This window comes from Lucilia sericata, unplaced genomic scaffold, assembly GCF_015586225.1.
Source record: "Lucilia sericata isolate MDLA Ls3-8-SP2 unplaced genomic scaffold, ASM1558622v1 Contig000006F_arrow, whole genome shotgun sequence".
Lineage (NCBI taxonomy): Eukaryota > Metazoa > Arthropoda > Insecta > Diptera > Calliphoridae > Lucilia > Lucilia sericata.
Genome location: NW_023994047.1, coordinates 1,160,125 through 1,183,276, shown reverse-complemented (window position 1 = coordinate 1,183,276; position 23,152 = coordinate 1,160,125). Strand labels below are relative to the sequence as shown.

The window sequence follows — 23,152 nt, the reverse complement described above, 5'->3', positions numbered from 1 at the left end:
CAATAAATCAGGATATGTAAGATAATGTGACAAAGGATGTAGAAATTTACAAAGTCAATTCGAACCCAATAATTGCCCCGACAAGTTGAATGGTGGACCTCAATCATAAGTCGCGTAGCTTGAAACAATATGAATCCTGTTAAAATGGCCACAGCACCAAGAACTTCCCCGAAGTAAAAGGTCTACTAAGTCAGTACTAGTCTCCTGTCGGGCAGTGGAGTCTTTCCCGATCGTCCACCAATTACATCAGTTCCATTCTCAGACCATAAAGAACGATCTACGGAATGACAGGCAACTACCAAGTGTCAACCTAAAAATTTCCCAACCTATACTGGCGCCCTACTACGCGAAGAGTAAGAGATACTCAACAGGTTCAGGAATCCAGCATAAGTTGCTCACCCAGTGACATCTGTTGAGATGGCAACAGCACTGGAGTGAAAATCCAGACATATTTGACGTTTGGATATATCAGTCCTTAAACCAACATTCTCTCCCCGCGAATTTGGGTATAAACCACAGCCACTACGTGGATCCCGAAGCAATATCAACCAACTGACCAGCCAACAAGTTCTGCGGGCAACTGGCCACCCGTAGTGCCAGATTATATGGTACTCTGGTTAGAGCCCATGTCAAATCATTCCAAGGAAAGGCCAAGGATACATTTGATCATCCCTAGAGGTGTTGGTAGCACCTCTTTTCCCCGGGATATTGCAATAACATCAAGGTGGAGATTTCACCAAGGTAACATGCCCCCGGGGGGATTTCAACAGACAGACGGACATGGCTTAATCTACTTCGCTATCTATAAGGGTCCAGAATTTAACATATATGTATACTTTATAGGCCAATTATATAATATTATTTTTTATGTCAGAAATACTTTTTTTTGTAAAAAAGTATCAAAAAAGTTACGATTTTTATACACTAAACGCATTTCCAAAAAGTACCAAATTTGTTATGAAATTTTATTTCCTTCTTTGCAGCTTTGATGAAAGTTTTAATCATTAAACCAAATTTAACATTTTTGCAGAAGAAAATTAAGTTTTAATATAAAGGGTGTAGGAACTATAAAATTAAGCAGAAATTTATCAAGCTATTTGGCACCAAATTTTAAATTCCCAGGACTAAAAACAAACAATTTTTCTTAGATTGAGAAAAGAAGGCCTAAATTTCCATGCTATAAAACACAAAATTCAAAAAGATATTTTTTATGACTAAATTTGCTTTACCTTCAATATCCTACAAATATAAAAATAACCCAATAGATAAAATATGTATATCTAAAAATATATTTTACAATTTAAGGTAAAATAAGCATTTTTTTTGAAGACCAACAACAAAAAAATCAATTTGGCACTTAAACGTTGTCTTAACTTTTTTAAAGAAAAACATGTAAAAAAGCAACATACTCCGATTTCAAGGTACATAAAAGTTTGATGTTTTCTTGTTGGTTTTTTTCCCTTGATTTTAACAGTCCATGTGAGTGTTTTATTTCAGTTTTTGTTTGTGTTATTCTTATTCAAAATCAATCAATATATTCCCCTTTTTTTAAGTGTCCTTCTTCCGGTTTTATTTCATACTTTTTTTATATGCTTCTCTTTTTATCTGCTTACTGTGCTAACTCTGTTTTGTTTTTTTTTTTCTTACAAGACGTTTTTACGATTTTCAAGAGTTCTGTTGTTATCTTTTGTTAAACGGCAAAAAAAAGGAAAAAACCAACCAGAAAACAAAAATTTGGTAAAGGAATCAAGTTTAGTATGTAATACCAAAGCTTCAAATCAATTTTATGTTTTATATATGCAACGAGTGTAACCACAACAATGGCATATTTAACTGCTTAAAAAATATGTGTTATGTATGAAAAAAAATCTGAAAATAAAAAAATCCTGCTAACAACAAAAGCTCAAAAATAGTGAAAAAATTGTTACTATGTATGAATTTCCATGTATCTTTCAATTTTGTTTTCTTTTTTTTAAGCCACATTTGTAGTCTTTGATGTTTAAACTGTGATATGGTTACCAATATTAAGGACTACAGTATTACACTATTTTCTGCATAGTTTTTTTTTTTTTTTTTTTTTTTTTGATATTTACACACTAGCAGGAGGTGTACAAAGTATAAGAAGTATTGATGAAGCCTGACTGGCTGATTGGCTGACAGGATGGTTTGCCTGACTGCAGGAGAGCTGATAGCAAGCTGTTAACGTTGTCGCTCAACCAGCAAATGTATGAAGTGCTGCCCGGAATTATTAACCATAAATGCTACTATACCATACACTACTACAGTTACAGTGTATGTAGTTTAAAATATACATAGATATTCACACGCACACACACATATAAAATAGATTCCTGCAGTTCGGGATGTTTGTCTCGAACTAAACTTCTAAACGAAAGAGTTCTTATAGAGTTTATGCTATGAATTTGAACCTTGTCATCCTAATCGGGACAGGTAAAGTAATGTCTATGTAAGCATGTTAAAAACGACCGAAATTTTTTGTTTATGATTAAATTTAAAAGATTTTACTACTATACTATTTAGATTACTTGGAGACACAAAAGTGATGACCCTTTCTTTTCTGCATTAAAACAAAAATATAAAAATTCTAGGCTACCATGTACATATTTAGTCTCCTGAAGTAACGGGTTACATTGAAGTCTTTGTAAAACTGCTTGGTATGAGAAAGTATGTCTGTTTAAGTATACTTTTACGTGCCAATTTATATCCGTCCGCTCGTTTTTTGTTATATTTTTTTAAATATTAAAGAACGTATAAATAAAGTATTGTGAGGTAGTAAAATACATGATTACTTTTTTTTCTTCATTTTTCAACATATAATGTTTCTCTACTTACAAAAAAAAATTCTAAAAAGTCGAAAAAGAAATATAACAATGTAAGTGCAACATTTATGATGTGTTATGCCAAGCATCATTATACACACACACGCAGACAACAGCTATTTTTCAAAAATTAAAGTTAAAAACCAATTTTTTTAAAAAGCTAGTGATTTTATTTTTCTACTTTAAAAAAGGGGAAGCAAATAAGTACCCACAAGTAACAGTATCATTTGCTAACCATTAAGAACAAAAATCGATTTCTGGCTGTATATTTTTTTTTTCATATTTTTTTGTAAAAAAAAAACTTAAATACGAATCACAAGTCTGAGCACGTGTAAATGACAGTGCGCTCATATCACTGGCAGTCAACAAACCAACCATATGATAAGAAATAATAACACAAGTAAAAAAAATGAAAAAGAAACAAAGTTAAAAAAGTATATACAAGAGGAAAATAATGGTAATGAAAAAGACTTTTAAGTTTAATTAAGTCTTTTAATCTTGAGTTGCTTTTTTTAAATCCAACAAACAAACAAATAATCTTATTTTTGCTGTACAGGAAGCTACCCACCTAAAAGTAGGCTACTATTTGTGAGGCTGTTTCTTATAAGTTTGGGGAGAGGGATTGGTTTAGATCAGTGGTAGTTAATAAGAGAAAGTTAAAAATTAGTTAGCCAAACAAATAATTTTATTTCTGCTGAATAAAAAAAAAGTAATCTCCTCAAAGTAGGCTGCAGTTATTGAGGTAATTCCTCTTCAGTTAGGTGAGCAAGATAAGCATAGTTAGTTTGAAAGAGAAAGCTTTAAATGATGTTGAAATTTAAACGGCAATGTATTGGTAGATATTTCCTATCAACTAATTTCGTTTTGTATTTGTGTAAAAATTCGTTTGGCCGTACCCTATGTTTATGTTTGGTTCATTTTACTTTAAATTTTCTCCGCTAAAGAGCGCAAAATATCTTTAAGTAAATTTATTGCTTTAAAGTTTATGTCTTACTGGACATAATTTTGAAGGCAATTTGCCTTAACTTTTATGTTAAATTGTTTAAAATTTTATAAAAATTTTCAGAATTTCTATCATGCTAAGTTCTTGGAGCTTGTTAAATAATGTAATTTCTTTATTTGGTAAGCTAGTAGGTGGCCTCTTTTTTCAATAACAAATAATGATGTCAAATAATATTTTTTTGTACAAATTATTACAGGTTGTGAACTATATTCTCACTTATAAGTTGTCAGTGTCTGTTATTATTGTCAAATATTTATTGAAAACTTGTTTGTATCTATTGTTTAAATTTGACCTTTTTTTTATTAACATGTGCCTTTTATTTTAGAATTTATGACACTTAATGGTTTTGAGGTGGGTTTGATTTAAACTGGCAACATATGGTGTCTGTGTATAAGAGGTTTGGTTAAAATTTAATTTTAATTTAAAAGATGTAAATATAAAGTTTTTACAGATATTTATACCCTACACCACTTTAGTAGGGAGGGTATATTGGGTTTGTGCTGATGTTTGTAACGCACTATAATATTGGTCTTATATCCACCTTAAAGTATACCAATCGGCTTAGAATCATTTTCCGAGTCGTTGAAATTTGGTACATGAACTTCCATTATCCCAGGGTCGAATCCTATTGAAAATGGTTAGAATCGGTTCATTTTTTCACCGAGCCTCCATACAAATGAACCCCAGAATAGGGCTTTTAAACCTTGTAATCAAACTACAGGTCGCAATTTTGAAGATAATTAAATAAAATTTGGCACATGATCTTCTATTGTACCAGAGACGAAGCCTATTAAAATTGTTTAACATCGGACTATTATTTCACCTAGCCCCCATACAACTGAACCCCCCGAATAGGGCTTTTAAGCTCATAATTATGTTTAATATACTCGTATCTCTACAAAAAGCTGCACAATCAAGTCCTAGCCCTAATGGCTAGCCTTGATGACCCGTATGAATTTTGTATTAATAGGGCCTCCTTTGACCCTAGCCCCTTTGGAAATACCCCTTCAAAATATGAGTTAAATGTCCATGATTTGCTTAAAAAGACTAACGTAGCGATAAAATTCAGCATAAATACATTTTTGTAACCGTAAATCCACCTACTAAATTTTATGAGGATCCGTTCATATTTCCCCCAAGCTCCATATAAAGCCTATTTCAGAAAATTAGGTTTTCAACAAAAAATGGCTTAAGTATATCTGAGGCAATGTACAATTCAACTTCATATTTTATACTCATAACTAGTGTAGGTCGGCCTCGCTTGACTATAATTTCTTACTTTTTTAAATTTAGTTTTTAAAATTAAAAATGAACTAAGGCAAATGAGAAATTTTGAGCCATTAAAATCAAAATCTGTGGAGTCTAAACGAGATCTCTCTATTAAGCTCATCTGCTATTCCTAACTACATTAAATACCACCCTCACATGCTTCCTGTTGAACGGTTTTGTTTTGTTTTCATTTTTTAAATCAAGTAAATGACACGTTGCGGCAAAACAAAAAATAATCTTACAAATCGTGTGTAAAATTTTAAATAGTAACAACAAGTGAAGAAAAAACATACGCACACACACACAAATACAGACAACTGAAAGCTCAATATCAGTACAATATTAAAAAAGCATTAGATATTTTTATGTTGCCTTTTGTAATTATTAACAGAACATGCTAAACACGTCAAATCTTTTAATGAGTCTGTAAATAATGTTCGAAACACATGTAATGTAATTACATTAACAAAAAAATTTAAAACATACATAAAAAGTTAAACATTTTTTTTAACAAATCATTTGCTAAGCTCTCATAAATCAATTAAATGTTTTAAAAGAAAATAAAAATAATGATTGATTGCTGGCGCATACAAAAAAAGATAAAATTTTAAATAATAAAAAAAACTTTAAACTTACCTTAAGAAAAATTAATGAATTTACAACGTTTGAAGAAATGGAAACAACAAACAACAAATTATTGTAGATTTGCTGCAAAGAAAGAAAAAGAAAACAAAACAGGAAATGAAACAAAAATTCATTTACAAAATATTTTTGTATGCAACTGTATAAATGAGAGTAATGTCATGATGACTTGATTTTCAATACATTTGTATAGTACAAGAAAAACAACATGGAAAATCTTAAATTCAATTGCATTTACAACATGAAAATGGGCATGATGTTGATGATGATGATGAAATTGCTACTCAATTGAAGATAAAACAAAATCAAGCAAACGTACTTCAAAATGGCAACTCAAAATAAGGAAACAAAAAACTAGAAAAAAATGCTTAAGGAAAATTAGAAAAAAAAGGAAAAAAAATTTGCAATCTATATAAGTAAAACCAAATACACATAAGAGAGAAGAAGCGACAGACTAAAATAGACACAAAGAAGTAGAAGAAGCAGAAAAAAATACAAGAAAATTGAATGACTTGCCAACATGGTGAAGACAGCAATGATGAAGTGCAATAAGAAACCAAACGATCAATATACAGACAGTAATAGTTATGGATAGATATAGTCAACACACTTACAAACTCATACACACCACACATACAAACTGAAGTACTCTACTAAAACTGGTTTTACAAAATTATATACAGACAAGTAGTATGTATTTGTACATATGTAAACTCTTAGGTCTATGTTCATATGTTTACTTGCTGTGATTCTGTGTTTTAATTCTGAATAGATATTAAGTCAAAAATACACCCTGGCAAAGGATAAATGTGAAGCCCAAGAGATATGAAGAGAAAAAAAACTGAAAACATGAATTAAGCACTTAATAGCCTTTATAAACTCATACTTACTAGTGTCTTAAAAGCCTCTTATTTTTTTGGACAATTTTTTGTTCTTCTGACTAGCTGTCTTTTGGCCAGCCACTGCGTTAATCCTTGTATACATCATTTTCAACCATTTCTTTGCTTTTTTTCTTGTTAGATTTGGTCAATTATTTTTATTGCTTTCTTGGCAGTCTGTATTATTTTTTGTGTTTTCTCTAGAAACACATTATTATGTATTGTTAATCAATTTTGTTTTAAGGCATTTTTTCCCATCAAACTTATTTGACATGACAAATATTCTAATTTTTCTTAATATTAAATTAAAATGACAAAATTTAATAATACAAAAGATTACACGTAAAATCTAAGATTAGCAGCAAGCAAGATTTATTTCGCTAACAAACATAAGCAGCTTGGAAACAGAATTTAGTATAAATAGATTTTAAATAAGTTAAGAAGACATTTTTGTGCAAAAACCAAATGCTTTTTAATGTTATTAAAAATAGAATATATTAAAAAGTTTGAAGCGTATGAGTGATATTTTCATCTCTAATGGGAATAATTAAATAATAATCATACGCAGTGTGTGTGTGTGTGTGCTTTCATTATAACATGATGTAACGTGTTTCCTTAAGATTTAAATTCATTTAATAGAAATTCAGTGTAAGCTAAAATATAAAGATTCTATTTGTGTTTGTGACACATACACAATAGAGGCAAGCAATGTCCGTCTGTCTTTATAACTTTTGAAATCAACTTCATGTTAGCCTTAGTTAAAGCCACCAACACAATGTATAAGGTATAGAGATTTTTTAAAACAATTTTTTTATTTCATTCCAAAACTTTTTAAAATTTGCTTAATTTTTATACATAGTCGAAAATTAACTACATATTTACTTTAATTTTCGTTTCATATTTACACACCTCTCTGTTAACGGCCATTAAACAATTACTCTAAAATCAATAAATCTCTACTCTGTATTTAAAATAAAAAATTAATACTTTTTCCCAGGCAATACAAATAATTTTTTTTTTGTGAGGTTAAACCAAAATGATGATGATGATTGCTTTCATACGTTTTATTTTTTTTATATTTTCATCAATACACATATCAATTTGGTTAAGTTTTGATCGCCTACATTATGTTTTGGTTAGATTTCGATCGAATTCGTGTTTTTTTTATTATTTTATTTTATATTTTTTTGCTTTTGGTCAAAGTGGTTTATGGGTAAATGAATATAGTATCAGGGTATATGTATGTATAGCAACAAATTGAACATAATGATTACAAATCCAGAAATGAATAAAAAAAAATAACGAAAATTGCCAGCCAGCCAGTCAAGTCAGTCACTCACTCAGTCAGGAAAAAAATTAAAAAAATAAGTCTGTAATAGCATTAAAACTGTATGAAAATACTTCTACTACATACAAATAAACATACAACTCAACAAAGTTGTTCATTGTATGATTTCATTGTACTCATATATTGAATCAATTCCATACATCATCAATGTTTTATAACAATAACAACGAAACGAAAAAAAAAAAACAAACGCAATGAAAGAAAATTGAGGAAAATCAAGGAATATAAAAGAGGAAAATCGTCTGACTAGTACAGTATATGAATGAACTATAAGTCCATAAACAATTTCATTTTTTGGAGTATTTTGTAAAAGAGTACATGAGGGCATGGTCAAACAAAAGGGATTTAACACGGACATTCACATTTTACGTTAATAAAAATGGCAGCAACACGAGTAAAATAATATAAACAAGCATTTCTTTGCAAATAATACTGCAGATTTACGAACTCTTACACAGACACATGCACACTCACAGGATGTTATAACACACACACCTAATATACAGTTAAACAAACAATTGCAAACATTCAAACACTCACAACCCTTCATACTCATAGACACTAATAATGCTCACTTACACACACTCTGTTGTTACACAATAAGCGTAAGAGAAGAAAAACTGGATTACACACATACAATTTATGATTGTTCTTTTTATTTTGCTGTCTGTGGCTTTAACAACAAAAAAGAGTTAAAGTAAACGCTTACTCATATATACGCAGTTTTACACTCGACCCACAGTGGAGGAATTTAGAAAGAAAAAATAATTTTGGAAATTTTAAACAATTGTTGGGATTGTAATAAAATTTCAACTGCCTAGAGAGAAAATGTTAACGGGTTTATGTTTTGAACTTTATCCCATAGATACCCAATCTGGTAGGAAGGAAATTGTTTACCATTTTTGTATAAAAAAGTTCTTATTTTCTAAAAAAATTCTTAACAATAGATCTTATCCATATGTGAAATTAATTGAGAATATATGGTAAATTTCACTGAAATCGGAACAACTGGAAATCGGATATTACACATATAATTCACACCACTGTGCCCTGTTCATTTTATATGAAGGCATGTTTTGGTATTGGTTTCGATTCAAATCGAAACGTAACGAATATTTTGTGCTTATTTTTAATAATATTGATGATGCGGCTGTATGTTTATAGGTTTATATATTTTTGTGTGTAAATTTTAAATGTTTTGTTTGTTTTTATATATGTGAATGCTAAAAAATTAACAACATTGCTGATGGTATCGAATTTGTAGGTCTGTCTGCCTTACTGTTTGCTATACAGAATATATATGTGTGTGTGTTATATACCGCATATTGAGCGCTAAATGACCTTAATTTGTTTCAAAAACCACGCATTTGATATGCAAACTACAGGAATATAGAGTAAGAGCAAAAGGTTGAGAGGTAGTAACTGTATAGCAGTCAATGGAAACAACAAAACTCCATACAGCTAGCAATGTGTAATACATGGACATGAACACGGTCATGCGGTCAAGTCTGTGTGTAAAATTTTAACCATACAACATGTACAATAAGAGTTGACGAAATTTTTAACGTTATTAAGTTTTTATTTTGTTTCTTGTTGTTTTTATTTTTTTTTTTTTTTTGGTAAATTAATATTAATAAAGAAATTAAATGGTAATAAACATTTAACAAATTGCCATAAAAATAACTGTAATAAAAGTAGTATTAAATAAGAGAAAAATGGTATAATATTAAATTCAAATTAATTTACTACAAATTAAAGAAAAAATATTGGAGCAGAAATTATTAAAAAAACACTTTTCACATTTCCTAAAGAAAGGCCTTTTATCCATAAAAAATATTAAAAAATAATTATAAATTTATACAAAACTCTAAAGAGTTTATATAACAAAACAACTTGTTGCAATTTTGTATTATTTCAGTTTAGTACACTTCAATCTCCATATGAATATAAACTATAGAGAGAGTTTTAAAAGTCTTTAAGTGTTTTAAATGAAATACACAAAGGATCTTGCAAAAACTTTTCATTTTGTCATATTTTTTTTTACATTATTTACTTGCAAACATACATACATATGTATTATTGTTGTTATTATTTTTTCTGTAAAACAATTCTTCTCTATTTTTTTGTTTATTTATAGTTTTTTTTCTGCAGTTGTATGTATTAAAATGTTACCAGAGGCAAGCATACTAAATCAACATAAAGTTCTTGTAAACAGAGACGGAATTGAAGATGTTCTTTTGTCATATAAATCAAATATATATTTTTTTTTTAGTTTTTCCATGTAATTGAAAGGCTAAGAGACAAAAAGTTTTTAAGTCAAGAAACTGAAAATCTCATTAATTTTTCTCTGCACTCAAAACAATTTAAATGGTTTAGGGATAAGGGGAAAAAAACTGAATATAAGATTTTACATTTGTTAAATCTTGTTTTAAAAATGAAAGAAAACATCTAACGATCTTAACGGAATCCTATGACTTAACACGTTTTTGCACTAAGCAAATAATTCAAATAAAGTGAATATTTTAAAGTTAAATAAAACTAATTTGAAAGTAATATTTGGTTTAATAATAAATTTAAAATATTTTTTCTTCTTACTGTCAAAAGTGTCACCTTTAAAGTATCTTGTTTAAGCAGGAAAAAAGTACATTTAAAATTTAACAAAATTCCTTAATATTTAAGGTTTGTTTTTATACCTTTCTTTAATGTATCCCTGAAGGCTACAATATTTTATTTTTAAATAAGAGTTTATAACCTCTTAACAGATGAGGAAATTTGCAAAAAGTAACATTTTTATAAGGTACCAATCTTGGAGTTGTGGAAATGCTGAATATGTTAAATTACACTTTAAAATTTAAAATTTTTGTAGAAAATTATTGTATGCGATTTACAGCAAAAAAGCTTAAATTTTCTTTAAATAAAAAGTTAAAATTGTTCTTTACTGAAAATGAGTTTAACAGCAAAAAAAAATCATTTTAAATTTTCCTTTTGGAAAAAGATTTCAGCAATTTCGCTGTTAATTACTTTACATTAAATTAAAATATATTTAAATAATTTACACAATTTAAATACAAAAATCTGTTTAAATTCCATAAAATTTAAGTTCAAACATTTCGCTTGCATAATCACTTAAAACGTATGAGTGTTATTTATGTAAACCAAATTAAATATAACTCATACGCAACATATGTTAAAAATTCAAGTTATGTAATCATTCCTAAACAAAGGAATTAGAGATAAATTTAAACAAATTTTATATGTTTAAAAATTAATTAAAATCTTTTATTTATTAAAAAATTTAGACAATGTAGATTTGTATGTTTAAAAAAAAAGGAACGCAATGTGTTAAAATTGTCACCATTATTCAAGGAATGTTTTGTTCTATGCTTTTTGACAAGGTTTTTTTTTTTTTTGGTAGTAGACAAAAAAAGGAATAATAAATTTTTATTTTAAATTAAAATCTAGTTTTTTTATTAGAAAAAAAAACAAACTGTCCCCACTACGCATCTGCTGTCTACATAAATTTTGTTAGTTTTTTTTTTTTTGTTTCAACAAATTCTAAACAATGCATATAAATTTTAAAATTTTTTTCTCTAGCACACTTCCTGTCTGAGAATTAAACAAATTTTCCATTTTTTTGTTGAGCAAAGCTTTGTTGTATTTGTATTTGATAAAAAATTCTGCATGCGTGTGCTTGTCGGTATGTGTGCTGTAGAGCATGTTATTGTTTTCTTTTGTGATTGCAATTGTATTGCATTGGTTTCTTGTGTATGCTTTGGCTTTTTCCGATTTTTTTTCTTTATATTTTTTTTATTGTTTTTTTTTTTGTTTCAGCTACAGCTTGACTGTTTTCAATTCTGTTGCTTCGTAAGTAAACAAACTTGTAAATATGAATCTTTAAACTCTTTTGCAAAATTCCCTTTGGCTTTTGAATGCCCACACTTGTAGAAACGAAGAAAGTAGAAAAGCAAGAAATAAAGGAAATGAAAATAAAAACAAAATAAATCAACTTTGTTAGTTTATAAAACACATATACATACATATATTCAGTTGCAGTATACCCCCTTAACATGGCAACCTTTCACAGTTGTTTAGTTTTTATTTCAATACTTTATTTATAAGAAATCTACACTTTTTAGTCGCTGTTGCTATTGTTTATAATGCTTCTTCAGCTGGTGTTGACGACAACAATGATGTTGATGCTGACGAGCTGCAGTATGATATTGTTTTTATTTTAATGTTATTATTTATTTATTTTCTTTGTTTGTTTTTCATGCTTTCTATTTACCTTATTGTTTGCCAACGTTAAATTCAACCACTTCCGGTTTTTAGTATTTGCTTTAAACATCTTTTTGTATGGTTAAGACAGGGTATGTATGTTTTATTTTAATAGATGATGTTGGGAATAGATAATGGTTCCTTGATCTTGGTTTATTGTTTTTGTCTCTCCTTGCTTTGGATTCTTGCCAACTAATGTGTATTTACATTGGTGGCTTCAACTTTCTTTTATATACAATTTATTTACTTCTTACAGTTATTTTAGTTTATTGTTGTTATTCTATATAAAATGAATTAAAAATAAAGCAATTGTTTCTGCGGATTTTTTGTGTAGTAGTCTCATTACTTAACTCTAGATTCAAGTTATTATTTTTTAAAAGTGCAAAGGCAACTCACCAGCACATACAACCACACCATGGGTGATAAAAACAATAACATAAAAAAGCAATTTCAACTAGTCATTTTATAGTTTTAAAGGTAGTAGCAGCAGTAGTAGTAGTAGATACAGCAGTTTTTAGACAACGTTTTTTTAGTTACCCTATCTCCCTAGGTATGTATGTGCGTTTTAGTTTGTAGTGGTTTATTATGATTGAAAATCTTTTTATTTGCTGTATCAGCAACAGATTTCCCATTGCGCGTCAGTAACATAGTTACCGCAATGTGGTATCATTAGTATGCGTTTATTTATTTTTTTTAAGCGGATTCATTTAAAAAATTCATCATTTCTGTACATTTTTCTGCGTTTTTTGTTTGTTTTTTTTTTATACTTTTCTCTAACTACCTTTTTTATTTTGTTTAAAAAAACAATGTCCATTTTTATTACTTTTTCTTTTTTACCCTATAAGTGGAGTGTTAAGTATTTTAATTGGATACAAAATACACAAACCCACTTCAATAAAATTTAAATTTTCATTTTCACCGAAGGGAAAATTGCTATCGAAAACCTGTCATGAACAATTCATTTAGAATTATCTATAGACAAGACAACAGTCTAGTCTATAGCCAGGACTATAGTCTAGTCTATAGCCTTGCCTAGTCAAGACTATAGTCTAGTCTATAGTCAAGACTATAGTCCAGTCTATAGTTAAGTCTATAGTCTAGTCTATAGTCAAGACTATAGTCTATTCTATAGTCATGACTATAGTCTAGTCTATAGGCAAGACTATGGTCTAGCGAATACTATAGTCTCGTCAATACTATAGCCTAATCTATAGTCAAGAAATAAAATCTAGTCTATAGTCTAGTCTATAGTCAAGACTATAGTCTAGTCTATAGTCATGACTAAAGTCTAGTCCATAATCAAGACTATAGTCTAGTCTATAGTCAAGACTATAGTCCAGTCTATAGTCAAGACTATAGTCCAGTCTATAGTCAAGACTATAGTCTAGTCTATAGTCAAGACTATAGTCCAGTCTATAGTCAAGGCTATAGTCCAGTCTATAGTCAAGACTATAGGCTAGTCTATACTCAAGACTATAGTCTAGTCTATACTCAAGACTATAGTCTAGTCTATACTCAAGACTATAGTCTAGTCTATAGTCAAGACTATAGTCTAGTCCATAGTCAAGACTATAGTCCAGTCTACAGTGAAGACTATTGTCTAGTCTATAGTCAAGACTACAGTCTAGTCTATAGTCGATACTATAGTCTATAGTTAAGTCTATAGTCTAGTCTATAGTCAAGACTTTAGTCTATTCTATAGTCAAGACTTTAGTCTATTCTATAGTCAAGACTATAGTCTAGTGAATACTATAGTCTAGTCTATAGTCAATGCTATAGCCTAGTCTATAGTCAAGAAATAAAGTCTAGTCTACAGTCTAGTCTAGTCTATAGTCATGACTAAAGTCTAGTTCTTGCCTATAGTCAAGACTATAGACTAGTCTATAGTCAAGGCTATAGTGTAGTCTATAGTCAAGACAATAGTCTAGTATATAGTCAAGACTATAGTCTATAGTCAAAACTATAGTCTAGTCTATAGTCAAAACTATAGTCTAGTCTATAGTCAAAACTATAGTCTAGTCTATGGTCAAGACTATAGTCTAGTCTATAGTCAAGACTATGGTCTAGTCTATAGTCAAGTCTATAGTCAAGACTATAGTCTAGTCTATAGTCAATACTATAGTCTATAGTGAAGACTATAATCTATTCTATAGTCAAGACTATAGTCTAGTCTATAGTCAAGACTATAGTTTATGGTCTATAGTCAAGACTAGTTATATAGTCTTATCTATACCCAACACTATGATCTTATCTTTAGCCAAGACTATGTTCTTATTTAAAACTAAAGTTTTAGTCTGGACTATATTCAAATCTATAGACGGGACTAAGTCTAGACATTAGTCTTGACTGTAGTCTTGACCATAGTCTAGTCTCGACTATAGTCTCCGCTATATGTATATTCTCTAGCCACTTGACACAATAGTTTTGACACACAATTCCACAGTTTTTAACAAAATTTTGGAAAACTTTTATATATATTTTTTGTCATTTGCACAAACAAAAAATTCGTATTTGTCACAACTTTTTAATTTGACATATACTTAAGTAGCGCAAGTGAAAAAAAACAATTTTCCTACTTAATGAAGCGCTGATGGAATATATTTCATATTCTCTTTGAACTTCAAGCAGTACATATGAAAAAGTAAATAAATTTTTTTTTGTTAAATATTGCTTCAAATGATGATGTGTTTGTGTGTATATTTATATAACTTGTCATTTACATGCTCAAGATGAAGAGAGAGAGAAAAAAAAGCTTAAATTGCATTTTTTTATCTGTCATACTTGACCAACGAGAAAATTAATAAAATGGAAAAAATGCGAGTAGTGAATATTTTTAAAATTAATTTTCACATAATGACAAAAAAAGGAAGTCAAGGTAATAAAAAAATTACACTTGGTCATCATTATACAGTTAAGAAGATTTTTTTTAATAAAAATTTATGTTTACTAGCTAATTTGTTATGTTCGTAATTTGACTAAAATAATTCAATTATGGCATTTAAGACTTCTTTTTTGTTAAGAAGAGGTTTTATTTTAAAATTTTTAAATGGCAAAAAATTAATACGTTTTTTGTTACTGCTATTTTCAATTACAATTTCAATTTGTTTCATTTTAATGCGTATTTTTTTCAATGTTAATAAATTTAATTTAAGCTTATTGTTTGTGTCAGTTTTTAGTTATTTTTTCTTTGTGTTTTTTACTATAAACGCCAGCAGTAGCTTCAAACCCTAATACATAGTTATGACTTTCTACTCAAAATATCAAAAAGACAATTGCAGAAATTTATACATAAAAATATATATTTATACTGCAAAAACATGAAAGGTCTGGCAGTTACTCCTGTTGCTGTGGTTTTTTACATATTGAATTTTATTCCATATCAATTCTATTTCATATTCCATTCTGTTTTATTTTATTCTTTTTTTTTTTTTCCCAGCAATACCGTCGTTTTCTGTCATGAATAATGCATAAAGTTTTACTAGAGAAGATTTTATGTAGCACCTTTTGCTTTTAGAAGGTTTTAGTGCGAACCAAAAACTTGATATAGATTACGAGGTTTTTTTTTCTCTCTATATATATTTATAACTAGGGAAAACAATTGTGTTATTAAGTGAATATTTTTTTTATATTTGTTAAATCCCCCTTAAAATGTCATAATCAAACTCAGCAAATTCGTATCAAAGAATTGCACACCATCATATTACTCATATGACTTAAGTGTATGTTTGTTGTTAACAAATTGTTTATGCAAATTTATTTATATGTCGTGTAACAAAAAAGGGGTTTGTTTTTCGGCTATAAATTATTTTAATTTTAATAAAACAAAACAAATTCTTTGACAAATTAAATACAACATTTTAATAAAGAGACAATTTGTTCTTAACAAAATTTAGTTGAATTTAATTTATTTTAAGTAGCAAACTTCTATTGCTTAAAAATTTAAATTTATTTAATCTCTTTAAACATAATTCACAGTAAGTCAGTTAGACAGTCCTTTTGTTGTTACGATGTCTTTAATAAAAAAGGCCTTATCTTATATTTCAAATCATCAAATACAAATTATACTCTTACTCTATACTTAAAGTCGGTTTAACTTTATACGAAAAAAAATATCAAATAAGAAAAAGAAAATCTTAAACTAATTCTCAGCAAATGTCTGAGAAAGTAATGAAGAGAAAAAAGAGTAAAATATATGGTTAGAGTTAAACAGATTTGGTTAAATGCTTCGTTAAGTCATTAAACTTAAATTTCAACTTGACGCGTACTCATACTCAAAATGAAACACACATACTCACACACTTTCATCGACACCAAACTCATGTGCATTCCTACATACTAATCATACACATGTTTGTATGAATAAAAGGAGAAATGTAATGAAAAAAATCTTTAAAATTTTTTAAAAACTTAAAAGGGTTGTTTGATAAATTTTGGTTAAAAATTCTAAGGCTGAGTTTTAAAGTTCTCTCTGAAGGAAGAGTTTAAAATTTGTATTAAATTTTCAAACACTTAGTTTAGAATAGACAATGATCAAAAAATACTGTTGATTTTGTAAAGTACAGTTTTTAAAGAAAATACCGGGTTTTAAGTATTTTTTTGTTGTACTTACTTAATAGGGTTTTAGATAAGTATGTATATTGAAATTTAACTCAAGAGACGAGGAATACTGTCCATTTAAATAGCACAGGTGATCACTGGCTTAAACTTATGCTGTAAATTAATTAATCACATTTGATTGAGGATGAGTTGAAAAAAAAAACAGAAAACTTTTCACAGGACTCAATAATTGTGAAGCCAATCGTGTAGAATTTTTGTGAAATTCATATGAATGTATCAATACTCACACAAACAAACAAAAAAACACATACACACATCCATGAAAAAATAACAAACATAACACATCGACATTTTAAATATTTTTAAACTCATCAACATCATACATAGTCATCATTAACATTAAAGGCATTTTTGTAACTGTTTTAAGCATTGACTGAATGACTGCTGCTACTGCTGCTGTTACTACTGTTACTAAGAATTCAACTGTGTGATAAAGTGTGATTGTGTATGTGTGTGTATGAGTATTTTTAAGCAGAAAATATCATAGTATTATGATGTCGGTTATTCTTTGGCAGTATCAAAACAGCCTCAGTTATCTATATATCTACTTACCTAACAAACAAACAGACAGACCGACCGACAGACTCACCAACTGAGAGACCAGTCAAACAGCCAACCTACCAAAACCACCTACTAACCAATCTTTCTATGTTCTATCTATTGTATACTATATCTATCTTACTACACAAATAACAGACGAAACGAGTCGAGTCAAGCCAACAACAACATACTAATGTCATGACACTTGACATAATTTCATTATGTCTCTTCTAAAACACATATGGAAATTTGAGTGGATGTTTGTACATGTTATATGTACGTACTTACACACATGCACAACAGTATGGTTAATGTGTGTATTTGTGTGAATGTTTGTGTGTGTAGGGGGTATATTTAAATATTTTATTAACTCATTTTAACGGTTGTATAGTTAAGCATCTCAACATATGAATTTTTTCCTGTTTTTTTTTTCTCCTCAGTTAATACAAACATTAGATTTCTAAGATTTTGCTTCCTAGGGGTTTTTTCTACAATCTAGGGGATTTCATATATCGTTGTTTTAAGCGCATAAAACTTACAGACTTGCAAACAAACAAACTGAAAAAGCGGTGTTAGTGGTAGTAGTCAAACTACATACATTGTCGTAACAGACTCTTGACATTTTATGAATCCTTGTAGGACTATCAAAATGGGAAATGATTGTTAAAGGATATTTGAGCTGCAAAAATAACAAACAACGAAATTCTTGCCTCTTTATCCTTTAAACATTTTATAAGCGGGATACTGAGTGTTGTAAGACCTCACAAGCAGGCAGCACTAGATAAAATGGTAGCAAAATTTTCGTCGTTATAGTTGTGTTTTTTTATGGATTTTTATGTTGTCATTGTTCATTTGTTTGTTTATCATTGAAAAGTCGTTAGTCAACAATTTACTGTGTGCCATCATGTTAATTTCATCTAAAACGCACAGCGAGTATTGAAAATGTAATTTGACAGTTAAAGCATGTTTGTTTCAAACCCAACAACAGAAATTCAAATTTCAGAGTTTAACTAGGAAAAGTATCTATGTTGTAAGTGAATATTTGTGTGTTTAATCTAGACTACAGCATCTAGCCAAAATCTTATTTACCATTAGTCTCACTTTCTATTAAATACGCTCGTAAAATGTTTTAGTAAATGAACGATGTTTTTAGTGAAATATTGTGATTTTTTTTCTCATTTCTTGTTTTCTATAATGAAATGGTTTGGCAATCAATCAAAAAATATATTAAAAAAGTACATGTAGGCTAAAATGATTGTGTGTGCATAAATTTATGTGTATATGTCAACAAATTGACATGTCAATAGGTTCAGTTTCTCTTGTTGTTTAATCATAAATATAGATTCATTCACTGACTTACTAACAAAACTGTGTTGTATAGTACACTTATATAATTATGTTTATCTATATATATGAATGTTTGTCAGCATGTATTTTGGAGGGGGTCTATTTTTATTTGTGCTATAAATAACTGCATGAATATGACTTTTTTCACATTGTTTTAAGGTTTCATGTAGAGAAAGATATTATATTGTATTTTTTATATTATTTTATTATTCTTTTTATATAAATATATAAAAGTAATAAAATGTTTCAAATATTTGGTTAACACGAATTTTATCTACCTTAAATGGAAAAAGTTAAAGTAACCTAAAAACAATATTGATTCGATTTAAAAAATAAATAGCTAATTAATGTATTAATGGTGTAATAAATAAATTTAAAGCCATTAGTGATTGGACTAAATATAAAGTGAAATTTTCATTTTACATAAATCAAATATGCCCTGTTTTTTTTTTCTGCATTGAACTGAACTAGATCTGTGAATGTTTTTTTTTTCAGTTTTTGAACTAAAACTGAGCTAGAACTGAACTAGAACTGAACTAGAACTGAACTAGAACTGAACTAGAACTGAACTAGAACTGAACTAGAACTGAACTAGAACTGAACTAGAACTGAACTAGAACTGAACTACTAGAACTGAACTAGAACTGAACTAGAACTGAACTAGAACTGAACTAGAACTGAACTAGAACTGAACTAGAACTGAACTAGAACTGAACTAGAACTGAACTAGAACTGAACTAGAACTGAACTAGAACTGAACTAGAACTGAACTAGAACTGAACTAGAACTGAACTAGAACTGAACTAGAACTGAACTAGAACTGAACTAGAACTGAACTAGAACTGAACTAGAACATGAACTAGAACTGAACTAGAACTGAACTAGAACTGAACTAGAAACTGAACTAGAACTGAACTAGAACTGAACTAGAACTGAACTAGAACCTGAACTAGAACTGAACACTAGAACTGAAACTAGAACTGAACTAGAACTGAACTAGAACTGAACTAGAACTGACTAGAACTGAACTAGAACTGAACTAGAAACTGAACTAGAACTGAACTAGAACTGAACTAGAACTGAACTAACTGAACTAGAACTGAACTAGAACTGAACTAGAACTGAACTAGAACTGAACTAGCTGAACTAGAACTGAACTAGAACTGAACTAGAACTGAACTAGAACTGAACTAGAACTGAACTAGAACTGAACTAGAACTGAACTAGAACTGAACTAGAACTGAACTAGAACTGAACTAGAACTGAACTAGAACTGAACTAGAACTGAACTAGAACTGAACTAGAACTGAACTAGAACTGAACTAAACTGAACTAGAACTGAACTAGAACTGAACTAGAACTGAACTAGAACTGAACTAGAACTGAACTAGAACTGAACTAGAACTGAACTAGAACTGAACTAGAACTGAACTAGAACTGAACTAGAACTGAACTAGAACTGAACTAGAACTGAACTAGAACTGAACTAGAACTGAACTAGAACTGAACTAGAACTGAACTAGAACTGAACTAGAACTGAACTAGAACTGAACTAGAACTGAACTAGAACTGAACTAGAACTGAACTAGAACTGAACTAGAACTGAACTAGAACTGAACTAGAACTGAACTAGAACTGAACTAGAGAACTGACTAGAACTGAACTAGAACTGAACTAGAACTGAACTAGAACTGAACTAGAATGAACTAGAATGAACTAGAACTGAACTAGAACTGAACTAGAACTGAACTAGAAACTGAACTAGACTGAACTAGAACTGAACTAGAACTGAACTAGAACTGAACTAGAACTGAACTAGAACTGAGCTAGAACTGAACTAGAACTGAACTATATTGAACTAGAACTGAACTAGAACTGAACTAATTTTTTAATTTAAAAAAACACTATACAATTTTGAAATATGTATGTACATATGTATGTATGATCATGAGTTCAAAACAAAATATTAAATACAGTCAAAAAACAAAGTAGTTTTATTTCTATCCGAAAATTTTATCACAATTGCAACAAATTTAAGTGAAATATTTTATCTCTCTAAACCAAATTATATAAAAACTGTATATTTATTGCGATTAAAAATAAACTACAAATATAAATTCAATTTTCTATTGTGTTGACTTAATGCTTGATATTTATTAGTATAAGTTCTTGTTTGGGAAACGAAAAATATACAAATAAAAAAATATTAAAATGATAACCATAAACTCATATAATAATGTTATAAGAGTTGCCAGGAGAGTTGGATTTCAGAAAAGAGAATATTGTTTACTTCAACTCTATCGTATTTACAACAATATTCATTTAATTGTAATTTAAAACTTTAGCTTTAATGTACAGTTTTTCCAATAACAATTGCAAACAAAATTAATTAACTTTGGGCATGAATATCAGTAACATGTTACGTATGAGTGATATTTAATATAAATAATATATAATATATTAATTATACGTTGTTGAAAAAATTGCATACAAATTTTTATTTAGAAAGACGACCTTGCGATAATATAAAAAATATAATTTTAAACTAAGCTTCTAATAACACCAAACATAGAAAACTGAGGAAACTAACAAGTACTTGAAAGTGTGTGTTTTTTTCTATCAAAGGTTTTCTATGGAATTTTCTATGATGGCAACACTTAAGAATTGTAGGTAAGAAATAAAAAAAAACAAAGCTTTATAGTAGAAGTACTCATGGTAGCATTAGTGGTAGTAGCTGTACAAGTTGTAGTTCTTTTCTTTTTGTTTGTCAGCAAGCAGCAACCAGAGAGTTAATACAATTTAAGCACACATACATAAAACTAACAATCTATTAGATGTAGGTTAGAAAGTGTGCGTACCAAAGATACAATATTTGTTTATATTTATGTTGAGTTATTTGGTTAGAACATACACACACAAACAAACCTACACTTTTTTCTTTTAAAACAAACACTTAGTTTTACTGACATTTTTTCTTTTTATAAGTTTTTTTTTTCTTCTCGTTCGTAGTTTTAATACATAAACCTTCAGCATTTGAGATATTTATAAGAAATGTTCTAAAATTTGTGTACATAAGTTTATGTATCTAAGTGTGTCTATGTCATGCATATATCTTTTTTATATGTGCTATAAAAACAACAAAAAAAAATACATATAAACAACTGTGATACTTTGCATTATGTTCTACGCTAAGTGTCCTTGAAGTACAAACAAAAAATAAAAATCAAGAAATAAAAACAAATTTTAAAAATAGTGCCAGTCTAAGTCATAGAAATAGTGGTGCTAGTAGTAGTAAGTAGCAGTAGTTGATTGTAATATTTTTGTAGTTTTTACTGGGTATTTGGTGGTGGCTGTAATCATAGATTGTCTTGCGGTTGTATTGTTTTCTTAGTAGTAAAAATGTCGCCATATTGTAGCTGTAGTTTAGTTTTGTTAAGTTACGTTACGTTTTGTGTTGGTGCATTAACTCCTAAACAAACAACTGTAGTACATTTTTTTATAAATGTAGCATATACAGTACATATTTATGTACAAGAGGCGTGTAAAACTGCTAAAGATTTATAGTGAATCTCTACATTTGTCTTCTATTCCCTTTTTACCACCAATATAAAATATACAGACTTACACTTTATATACAATGAATTGCAAAATAGGGGGTACCTTAAATAGAGAACAAATTTTGGTGAAATTTTTTTAGTTCTGTTTTACTTCAGTTCTAGTTCAGTCCTAGTTAAGTTCTTGTTCAGTTCTAGTTCAGTTCTTGTTCAGTTCTAGTTCAGTTCTAGTTCAGTTCTAGTTCAGTTCTAGTTCAGTTCTAGTTCAGTTCTAGTTCAGTTCTAGTTCAGTTCTAGTTCAGTTCAAGTTAGTTCTAGTTCAGTTCTAGTTCAGTTCTAGTTCAGTTCTAGTTCAGTTCTAGTTCAGTTCTAGTTCAGTTCTAGTTCAGTTCTAGTTCAGTTCTAATTCAGTTCTAGTTCAGTTATACCTTTGTTTTCAGGATTACCCTGATACTGTTCTATTTACAAATATAAAGACATTACAACCTACTAAACTTATGTGGTAAAGTCATAGCTATTTTGTATATGTATGTGTTTTAGTATTTTAGCAAACATGTAGAAAATAAATAAATTTATTTTGTTATATATTTTTGGTTTTTTAGAATTTTCGTATAATATTAAAATAATTTCAAATTCAACACAAGAAATTGTTTATGCGACATTTGCTTTTACTTTTTTTATACGCTCCTTTTGTAAAATTTTTTCTTCTTGTTCATTGTAAATCGACAAATAGTTACAAACCCATAGGATAAGTAGTGGTACGAAATAATAATCAAACAAAGGGAACAGCAAAGAAAAAAAGAAACTTTTGACCTTTTTATTTATAAACTTGAATTTCG

General features: G+C 28.9%; 1 long non-coding RNA gene across 1 annotated transcript; it reads right to left on the bottom strand.

Annotated features, from left to right (window-relative positions):
• Positions 1–11,655: 11,655 nt before the first annotated feature.
• Positions 11,656–12,483, bottom strand: LOC119601576. Its single transcript, XR_005231242.1, has 3 exons — positions 12,266–12,483; positions 12,018–12,187; positions 11,656–11,918 (listed from the first exon to the last, which is right to left on the bottom strand). It is a non-coding gene; the product is annotated as an uncharacterized LOC119601576 (long non-coding RNA).
• Between the last annotated feature and the right edge of the window lie 10,669 nt (positions 12,484–23,152).